At 34.9% G+C, this 10569-nt stretch overlaps 2 non-coding genes across 2 annotated transcripts; one reads left to right on the plus strand and one right to left on the minus strand.

Annotated features, from left to right (window-relative positions):
• The first annotated feature begins 388 nt into the window (after positions 1-388).
• Positions 389-495, plus strand: LOC113861697. Its single transcript, XR_003504304.1, has one exon. It is a non-coding gene; the product is annotated as a small nucleolar RNA R71 (small nucleolar RNA).
• Positions 496-9032: 8537 nt separating this feature from the next.
• On the minus strand, positions 9033-9139 carry LOC113861717. Its single transcript, XR_003504313.1, has one exon. It is a non-coding gene; the product is annotated as a small nucleolar RNA R71 (small nucleolar RNA).
• Positions 9140-10569: the final 1430 nt, after the last annotated feature.

Raw genomic sequence — 10569 nt, forward strand, 5'->3', positions numbered from 1 at the left:
TTTCTGCTGCAACATTATTCAGTCTCTTTTCAGCTGGTTTTGGACTTGCTACAACAGCTCCACTTCTTGTAACTATAGCTTGACATTGTTCCTTTGGATTCACCACTGTGTTACTTGGAAATCTTCTTTCATCTCTGCTTGTTAATTGTTCAGCCAGCTGTCCAATTTGAGTTTCTAACTTCTTCATAGAAGCTTCTTGATTCTTGATGCTGGATTGAGTGACTTTCATGAATTGTAACATTGTTTCCTCAATCTCGTTCATTCTTTCACTCATTGGGCTTCTTCCAAGGATTTCATGCTCAAAGATCCTCCTGCAGCTGCATCAATCATAGTTCTAGTTACTACATTCATTCCATTATAAAAAGTTTCCAGCTGCATCCATTCTGGAATACAATGATGTGGACATCTTCTCAGCAACTCTTTATATCTTTCCCATGCTTCAAAAAGTGATTCTCCTTCCTGCTGCACAAACGATGTTATTTCTCCTCTCAGCTTAGCAGCTTTTGAGGGAGGAAAATATTTTGTTAGAAATTTATTCACAAGTTCAGTCCATGTGGTGATACTTCCTTGAGGCTGTGCTTGTAACCAACATTTGGCTTTGTCTCTTAAAGAAAATGGAAATAGCCTCAGTCTTATAGCATCTTCACTTACTTCATTCATCCTTATAGTATCACACAACTGCAGAAAATTAGAAATATGCAGATTAGGATCATCAGAAATTCCACCAGAAAATTGGTCCTGCTGCACTAGGTGAAGTAAGGCTGGTTTTATCTCAAAATGATTGGCTTGAATGGTTGGTCTAACAATTGAAGAATTATAGCCTTGCATATCTGGAATTGCATAATCTCCTAGTGTTCTCATTCTCTGTTGTTCTGCCATTTCAACTTTTGGAGTTGGTTGTCTAAAAGGTGAGTGTTTCCTATTTGCAAAAGGAGTGACTTGAAATTCTGGAGAATGTATAACCTCTAAATCACTGTCACTTCCTACAGATCTCTCTGCTTTAGTCTCTTTTCTTAATCTCCTAAGAGTTCTATCAATGTCAAGATCAAAGACAAGAGTAGATTTATTTTTGTTTTTCCCACGCATATAGAACTAAACACAGATATAGTATAATGAAAACAGAAAACTGCACATGTAATGTAATAGTTGCAGAAAATTTAAAGAAACAAATGCTCAATCTAGTTATTTTCCTGTTACTAATGATATTGAAACAAATTATTCCCCGGCAACGGCGCCAAAAACTTGTCACACTCTTTACAACTGTTGTTGCAATGAAGGTAAACTGACTAGCAAGTGTACTAGTGTTGTTGTAGCAAGTTATAAAAAATCTTAGAATCAAATTGAGTTCCAAGTATCATCCTCAGGGAATAAAGTTCTCAATTACCACTTCACAAGATCACAATTACTTGAGCTTTACAAATTTCAAATGGAATTGGTATGAATGTATCAAAAACGAAATTAGAAAGTAAAACAGAACAGTTAGTACAAAAGTATATAGTAAACAGATGTAGAAAGAGTAGTTAGGAAATTGTTTCACCAAAACTTCAACATTGAATTAATAAGGTTCTGAACTTTCAAGCATTTAGATGGAATGACAATCAGTTTCACGTTGTATTAATCAAAGGACAATCCTTTACCTCAATGAATCTAGCATCTAATCAAATCACTTCAATCCCTTAGATCTAATCCAATCAAATACTGCATCAAGTTTGAGAAACCAAAAGATTGCAAGATTAAGATATCTTATCCCTAAGAAACCAATAACCTTGGCAATTAATTCAGATCTAAGAAACAAATTCAATTCCCATTGATAAGAGTTCCTCTATGATTAGTTGATCAAATTTCCATTCAATCACTACTTTAACAGCAGAATCAATCACTCAATCCAATCCAAAACTTGAAGTTCAAATCCAAAATCAATTCAACATTTCCATTTCAGATTCACAATTCCTAACCACAAAGAGTTTAGGCAAACATTACAAAAAGAGAAGAGAAGAGAAGAGAAGAAGAGAATGAACAAAGAAGAAACATCTTCAAACCAATCTCCAATCTGATCCCTCAAGAAATGAAGCTTGGTGTTCGTCCTCAATCTCCCTCTCTGACTCTCTCAACAACAAAAACAAATGGAAAATAAAAAATGAACAAAAACTTCTAAATTCCTGAGCTAACTGCCTTTTATAGAATTCTTGCTCTACTAGCGTGATCACTTTTTCCAGCAATAGTAATCACGCAGAGGCTAATTCTTCATTTCCACTTGCGCGTGTTCACTTTTGCTGGTGATAGTAGCCACGCGCACTTCAAAGTGTTCACTTTTGTTGAAAATAGTAGCTATGCAGAAGCTTCCTTTGCTAATGTCATGCGCGTGTTCACTTCTGCTGGAAATAGTGAACACGCAGAAGCTGCTTTCTTGCGCTTGTTCACTTTTTTTGATAATAGTGAACATGCGCAGCTACTCTTCTTAGAGGACTCTCTGGAACGCTCACTTTTTCTAGAAAAAGTGATTATGCAGAAGCTCTTCTCATTGCAACCTCTCTGGAACGATCACTTTTGCTAGCAAAAGTGATTACGCAGAAGCTCTTTTCCATTTTATGGTTCTGGAGTGATCACTTTCACCAGCGAAAGTGATCACTCAGAGGCTGTTCTTCAATTATCAACTTCTTTCCTCCAATTTTTGCTACTTTTCTTCTATTTTTCCTTTGATCATCCAATCCTCATGAACTTAGCTCAGAATTCCCTACAAAAGCATACTTGAAATGTCACTTTTTACATAGAAAATCAATGAATTTTAAAATAACTGTTTAAAAGTGACATGCAACATTTTATTATTATTTTAAGGGTTTTCTACTATTTCTAGCATGTTTTCTTTATTAATTGCACTAAAAACTATTGTAAAATACTAGTAAAATATGGATTCATCACGAAACTACCTAAAATTCTCTAGGCATATTAGTGCACTCCCCAACCTACTACAAAAGAAATACCTTTTAGGTTGACTTATGGAATCGAAGCCATGGTCTCGATTGAGATTGGTGAACCCTCTTTCTGAAGACACTATTTTGATGAAGAAACAAATTCTATTTCTTTAAGTACCAACCTAGACCTCATTGACGAAGTTTAAGACAAGCCACTATTATGACCAAAGCAAGCAAAAGGGCGATGCCACGGAAGTATAATTCCAAACTCAAGCTAAGGCAATTTCAGACAGGAGATCTAGTATGGAGAGCAGTCGGCGAGGCACACTGTGATCAACGAGAAGGAAAGTTTATCGCTAATGGGGATGGACCTTTTCAGGTATTAACCAATTTAAACAATAGCTTATACAAACTCAAAACCCTTAAGGGTAAAGTTATACCAAGGACCTGGAACATATCACATCTCAAGCATTACTACAGCTAAGATATTGTATTTTGTATAAATTTAGTGCACTCTTTTCCTTACTCGGGTTTTGTCCTCTTAAAAGAACATAAATAGAGGATTTTCTGATAAAGTTTTTAACGAGACTCTTTATCAATAAAGGTAGCTCTTTTTATCTTCTAGACATGCTTCCATTCTTATTATTCTCTCCCAAGTACCTCACTTGGCTAAGGTTGAATCTAATATTCCCTCCTAAGTATCTCACTCGACTAAAGTTGAATCATATTCCCTCCTGTGTACCTCATTCGGCTAAGGTTTAATTGTCAGGCTTGTAATCTATTATTGAGTAATCTATAATATTTCATACTTGTTAAATGTTAATTGAAGGATTATTTGGTATTGGAATAGATTTAGATGGAGTTTGAAATTATTTTAAAAAAAAATGAACAGTGTCGATAAAAAGTGACATGAATAGTGTCAGTGAACAGTGACGTACTATGACGTCATCAGTGATGTCACCCTGATGTCACATACGCATACAGTACGTGTGCACAGTGTTTCCTGCATGAATAGTATCCTAAACAGTGTTTTTAGTGTGAACAGTGTTCCCAGTGGTGAATAGTAAATTTCAAAAAATTTCTATAAAAAGGGAGCTTCACACAAAATTTTCATTTCTTCACTCGTATCCAAGGTTCTCAAAGGTTCCAAGGTCATATATCACCATTTTCTCTCATACTAAACCTTCCTAAACTTAGATTTCTCTCCAGATCTGTGATTCTGCGTCCGTTCTAAGGGATTTGAAGTAAGTTTCTCTAAGTTTGAAGTTAGATTCACCGTTCGTTTCTCTTCTTCTTCTCTTTCTCAAAGATGTTCATGGTATTCTTAGGAGAGACTCCATTCTAAAGTCAAATTTTCGGTGATTCTTGTGTTAAAACAAGTAATATTAGGTAGATCTGGTGTGAATCGTCGTTCTAAGGTAAGGGGAGCTTACTTTAGCCTATGAACTATGTTTTAAACGGTTTGCTGTAACTGTTGATAACTAATTTAATTACATGAGATTTGACTGATTTATCATAAACTTATTTTAGGTTAGCAGTTGAAATGATTTTAGCCGTGCTGCGTCATGCTAAGACATATGTCTTGCATCATTATAGAGCTAGTTACATGTTTAGGTGGGTAGACGTGTAATGATAGAGCATGCTGAGCTGTGTTGTGCATTGCTATCTGGATCCAGAGACCGGAATGGGTCATTCCCGCACCGACTCGGTTCCTTCTGGATTACTTAGGCTGTAAAACCAGTTAGAAACTATTTTCATGCTGTGCATTAGATAGGCTGGGAATGCATGGGACTATTGCTGTGAGTAAATATGTTGCTCTATATATATGATTTAAATTTTATTTTTGCAAGCTCACCCTTGCATTTTTGTCTATACTATTGTGTACGTGTGTACTGCGATGATCGTACGGTGGTACATGAGAAGATGTACCAGGTGTTGCATCTACTTCACAGGCTGAGGGGCCAATGGAGAAATGTTAGAAGCTGAAGTCAAGTAATTTTGCATTGAAGTCCTATTTCCTTATATTTTGAGACCTCATATAGAGGGAGCTATGTAGTATAATTTTGTGTATTTTGAATATTATGAACTAAATGAAATATTATGTTGTTCTATTGGATATTTGTTGTAAGAAACTTTGTCTTATTTTGAATGAGAAGTGAATTTTATACTTATATTCTCCACTATTTATTTATCTAAAATAAGTAAGTGGTGTAGAAATAATGTCCTCGGTTCCTTATAAAAAGGGGTCATGACAATAATAATGTGCTTAATTCTCATATAAGTTCTTATCCTTGGTCTCCTGGGAGTTCTTGGCCATAAGACTTCGGCGTAATAGTCTGCTTGTTAGGATCGAGCTCGTTCCTATACAGGATTTGTCAAGTTTATTTTCCCTGATGCTCCCACTGACTTATTCCCCTTAACTTTTTATCCGGGGATGGCCTAAGTGATATATAACTTTCTTATAACTTCCAATCATCTTAGACTTTTATAACTTTCATATTGTATCTCAAATATCTCTTTGAAACTTTACACTTTATTCATAACTCTTACAAAATTTGTGCAATATAGCGGATCATAATTGCTTTTCAATTAATAGTACCAGCTAGCAAAAAGATATTCATATATATCAAATAGCAAATAAATAAAAAATTAATAAAAAATTAATAAAATCATTAAATTCATGATTCTGTCTTTAAAGGGATAAATTTTGTCTTGTTTTGTTTTTACTACATTTATTATTATATGACTTCAATAGACCTAAAATTTTTATATGTTGAATCCCTATTTGTCTATTTTCTAACATAATTGGTCCCATTCAATTTTGACAACTACAGCTTTCTACTATGACTTGTCCTGTGATTAGCCAGAACAACACTCAAAAATGTTAAAATCCACCAAAATTCGAATTCCAAGTGTATGACTACTAAATCCATGTCATTTTAAATTTAATGGATGAAATTATATGTAACACCTTATTTACTAGACTGCCACTTATACCAAAATTGATAAAAATTTTAATTGGAAATATATTAACAAACGACTCAATTTATGACAATTATGCACATTAGTATCCTGGAAAAATGTAATCTCGTAAGTACAACCAAATACCTAATCGCATGTCACTGAATAATCTATGTATTGGGTCTACATGTAAATTCAAGCTAACAGATCTTGTACTATCCAATCAATACCAATTTCAATCACTTATTTAAATTGATATCATGGAATTTCACCACACAAGATATAATCATTCTAAAAAGAGCACAAGTGAGAAACTTTACTATAGTAAGAGAGTGCTAAAGCATATGTCTGTTATATATGTATGAAGTGAAAGGTATCATATGTTCGCCATATTAAATACATCTCAAAATAAACCCATAATAATAAGTTTTTCAAAAAAGGTAAACCCCTAAAACAGAATCCTACGAGCAGTGACATATCCATAGCTAAATAAAGTCATAAGCCTCTAAGGGAAGAGAATCTTCGCTAGGGTCTGACTCAATCCCATCAGAATCAAGCGGGTCTTCACGTGGCTGAGGTCGTGGATAAGGCAGATGATGAATCCATATTTTTATTGTTATTTTAGCATAATTCTAACACATTTGATAAGAAAAATATATGAAGAAAGTAGAAAAACTCAGAAAAAGAGAAGGAATTGAAGTTTTGTTTAAATTTGTAGTTATCTTAGCAATTATGGAATTTTTGCTTAGGAATTAAGTTTTTAATCTTGTTTTTGAAGGAATAAATTGAGCAAGGATCATGGAAATGGAGGCTTGAAGACAAGGAAGAAGAAAGAAGCAAGTCTGCACTCCAAAAACACAAGACCAAGAAAGTGCAGACTGGGCGTGATCACTATTGTCAGTAAAAGTGATCACTCCAGAGTTCAAAGAAGAAGAAAGCTTGGGCGTTATCACTTCTGCTAGGAAAAGTGAGAGATCCTGTGAAATCTTAGACTTAACATGTTGGGCGTTATCACTTTTATCAGTAAAAGTGAGCGTTCCAGAGAGCCTTCAACCTGGCAAGTTACGCGTAATCACTTTTATTCATAAGAGTGATCACGCGCATCGACTTGAGCTCTGCGTAATCACTTTTATCAGCAAGAGTGATAGTTCTAGAGAGCCTTCAATATCAAGAAAGTTGCGCGTGGTTACTTTTTCTCATAAAAGTGTTAACGCGCAACCATAAATCTTCTGCGTGGCTACTATTTCTCATAAAAGTGATAACGCGCAAATCTGGAAAATTCTATAAATAACAAAAACGTGCAAATTTTTCAGAGTTCAGTTTTATTTTTCTGTTTTTCTATTAAATTGTCGTTGAGAGAGATTGAGAGAGAAGATTGGGGTCAAGTCTTGAAGCCTCCACAAAGAGGAATCGGATTGGAGCTTCCGGCTATGGCTTCTTGGAGTTTTTCTTCTTCTTCTTCTTCTTTCTCTTTCTCTTCTCCCATGTCTGAGTAGTTTTCTTATAGTTAGGGGTTTATGGAACTCGAATTGATGAATTAATTTGACTCTTGCTTCTGAATTTTGAGTTCTTGGATTAATTGAATTGTGAATTCTGTTTTTCTTGCAATCTATGAATGGAAATTCGTTTGATTCATCTTAGAGGAACAATTACCAATGGAAGTTGGATTTGCTTCTCCGATCTGAGTTAGCAATCATAATTTGGGGATTTCTTAGGAATAAGGAGACCTAATTCTGCAATCTTAAGATTCTAAGTCTTAATGCAACTTGAAATTGAACTTCACCTAAGGGATTAGGGTGGTTTAGTTGCTTGTTAGGGTCAATGAGTTGAGGAATTAACCTTTGGCTATTGCTATGCGAAACTGATTGTCAATTAACCAAGTTCTTGAATGTTCGGAGGTATAATTGAATTAATACTGATATTCTTGTGAAGTAAATTCCTAACTATTCTTCATTCCTATCTCATTTCATTACATACTCTATTTTTCTGCAAGTTCTTTGCTTTAATTGCTTTGGTTTACTGCTGTTATATGTTACAAATCTCATTCCAAAATTTGTATGGCTCAAATGGTTATAATTTTGTGAAGTGGTACTTGAAACCTAAATTCCCTGTGGAGACGATATTCTGATCTTAAATTTATTCATCACTTGCTGCAATCCTAGTGCACTTGCTAGTGTTAGATTGCAAACAACAACTTTTTGGCACCGTTGCCGGGGAATTTTGCATTTCAATATCATTAGTAGTAGAAAAGTAACTAGATTGAGCATTTATTTTGTTGCTTTGCTTTCAAATTACTTTCTGCATAATTTTACTGCACCTTGTGTAGTATTCTGCATTATATTGTTTTCTGCTGCATAGAGTTTTCACATTTTTTTTATCTGCATAATTTCAGTTTTCATTGTTCTTTATATTTGTAATTGCCATTCTGCATATTTTTACATGATTTTACAATTCTGCAACTGCTAGATTTAAGTTTCTATATGCTTTTACTGATAGATTTTGCATGATTTCTGTTGTGCATTTCTGAATATTGATTGTAGTCTAATTTTGTTTTAATCTGATTTGTATATGCGTGGTAAAAACAAGAACAAATCAATTCTGGTCTTTGATCCTGACATAGACATAACTTTGCGAAGATTGAGAAAAGAGTCTAGAGCAGAAAAAGTCATAGGGAGTGATAGTGAATTAGAAGTTGTCCATTCTCCAGAATTTTAGAGTAATTCTAGAGTGAAAAGAACACCTACACCTTTGAGACAACCAAATCCAGCAATAGAAATGGCAGAGCAAAATAGAATTAGAACATTAGGGGACTATGCTATTCCTAACATGCAAGGTTTTAACTCTTCTATAATTAGGCCAACTATTCAAGCCAACCATTTTGAGATTAAACCTGCCCTACTACATTTAGTCCAACAGGATCAGTTTTCTGGTGAAAATTCTGATGATCCTAACCTACATATTTCAAATTTTATGCAGCTATGTGACACCATAAGAATGAATGGAGTTAGTGAAGAAGCTATCAGATTGAGACTATTTCCTTTTTCCTTGAGAGATAGAGCAAAATGGTGGTTACAAGCTTAACCACAAGGAAGCATCACAACCTGAACATAACTTGTGAATAAGTTTCTAACTAAGTACTTCCCTCCATCCAAAGCTGCTAAGTTGAGAGGAGAAATTACATCCTTTGTGCAGCAAGAAGGAGAATCACTGTATAAAGTTTGGGAAAGATACAAAGAATTACTTAAAAGGTGTCCACATCATTATATCCCAGATTGGATGCAATTGGAAACTTTTTATAATGGGATGAATGCAGCAACAAGAACAATGGTTAATGCTGCTGCTGGAGGTTCATTAAATACAAAGTCCTTGGAAGAAGCTCAGAGAATTATTGAGATGATGGCATCTTCAATGTATCAGAATTCAAACTCAAGAAATCAAGGAAGAAACTCTAGTCATGAAGCTAAGGTTCTGGAAACTTTTCTTGCAAAGAATCAGCTACAAAATCAAATGTTTTCAGAACAATTAGCTGCCTTAACACAACAAATCAGCAATCTGCAAACAGGGAGTATGCCTACTAGTCAGCTAAGTTGTGATTTTTGTGGAGAAAACCATGTAAATGGTGCATGCGAGGCATCTACAAGTGAACCACAAAAGCAAGTGAATTATACGAATAATTTTCAGAGACAACAGCCATCATATCCCCCTGGATTTCAATTTTCGAATAATAGAACTCAGCAGTATTCTAATTGGAATAATCAATATTCTCCTGCAAAGAATTCTAACTCAAATTTGCCTTTTTCTAATGCAGGACCAGCAACACAACAACCTTATTTTCAGAGGAATTCATCCACTCAACCTCAAGGAAATCAGAAATTTTCCAGACCTATGAATGAGAGGTTGACTGAGATGGAAGAAACTATGTTGCAATTCATGAAGGTGACTCAAACAAGCTTCAAGAACCAAGAAGCTTCCATGAAGAAACTAGAAACACAAATCGGACAATTAGTTGAACAACTATCCAGCAGGGATGAAGGAAGATTTCCAAGCAATACAGTAATCAATCCTAAAGAGCAATGTCAAGCCATAACTACAAGGAGTGGAGCTGTAGTTGCAAGTCCTAAACCAGCAGAAAAGAAAGTAAATGATGCAGCAGAGAGAAAAATTGAACAAGATCTGCAACAAGGAAATTTTAAGCTATTGAAGAAAGACCATTCAGAAGAAAAAGTAGATGTTCCTATGAATTCTGAGAGGAAAACCAAAAAGCAATTCTTTGAGGAAGCTTGTAAGCCAATAGATCTAGAAAAATACAAGAGGCTGCCCTATCCTCAAAGAGTCCAAAATCCTAAACAAGAGGAACAATTTGAAAGGTTTATGAATGTCTTTAAGAAATTACAAATTAACATTCCTTTAGCAGAAGCTTTGGAGCAAATGCCTTCATATGCAAAGTTTATGAAAGAACTACTTTCCAGAAAAAGGAATCTAGAGCATGATAAAACAGTACCTTTGACAGAGGAGTGTAGTGCCATTCTCAAGAGAAAGCTTTCTCAAAAGCTGAAAGATCCTGGATCATTTAGCATTCCTTATGAAATAGGAAACTGCACTGTGGGAAAAGCATTGTGTGACTTGGGAGCAAGCATAAATCTGATGCCATTGGCTGTTCTGCAGAAACTTGGCATAGAGGAAGTGAAGCCCACCA

Source organism: Abrus precatorius, unplaced genomic scaffold (genome assembly GCF_003935025.1).
Source record: "Abrus precatorius isolate BTA unplaced genomic scaffold, Abrus_2018 Scaffold1, whole genome shotgun sequence".
Lineage (NCBI taxonomy): Eukaryota > Viridiplantae > Streptophyta > Magnoliopsida > Fabales > Fabaceae > Abrus > Abrus precatorius.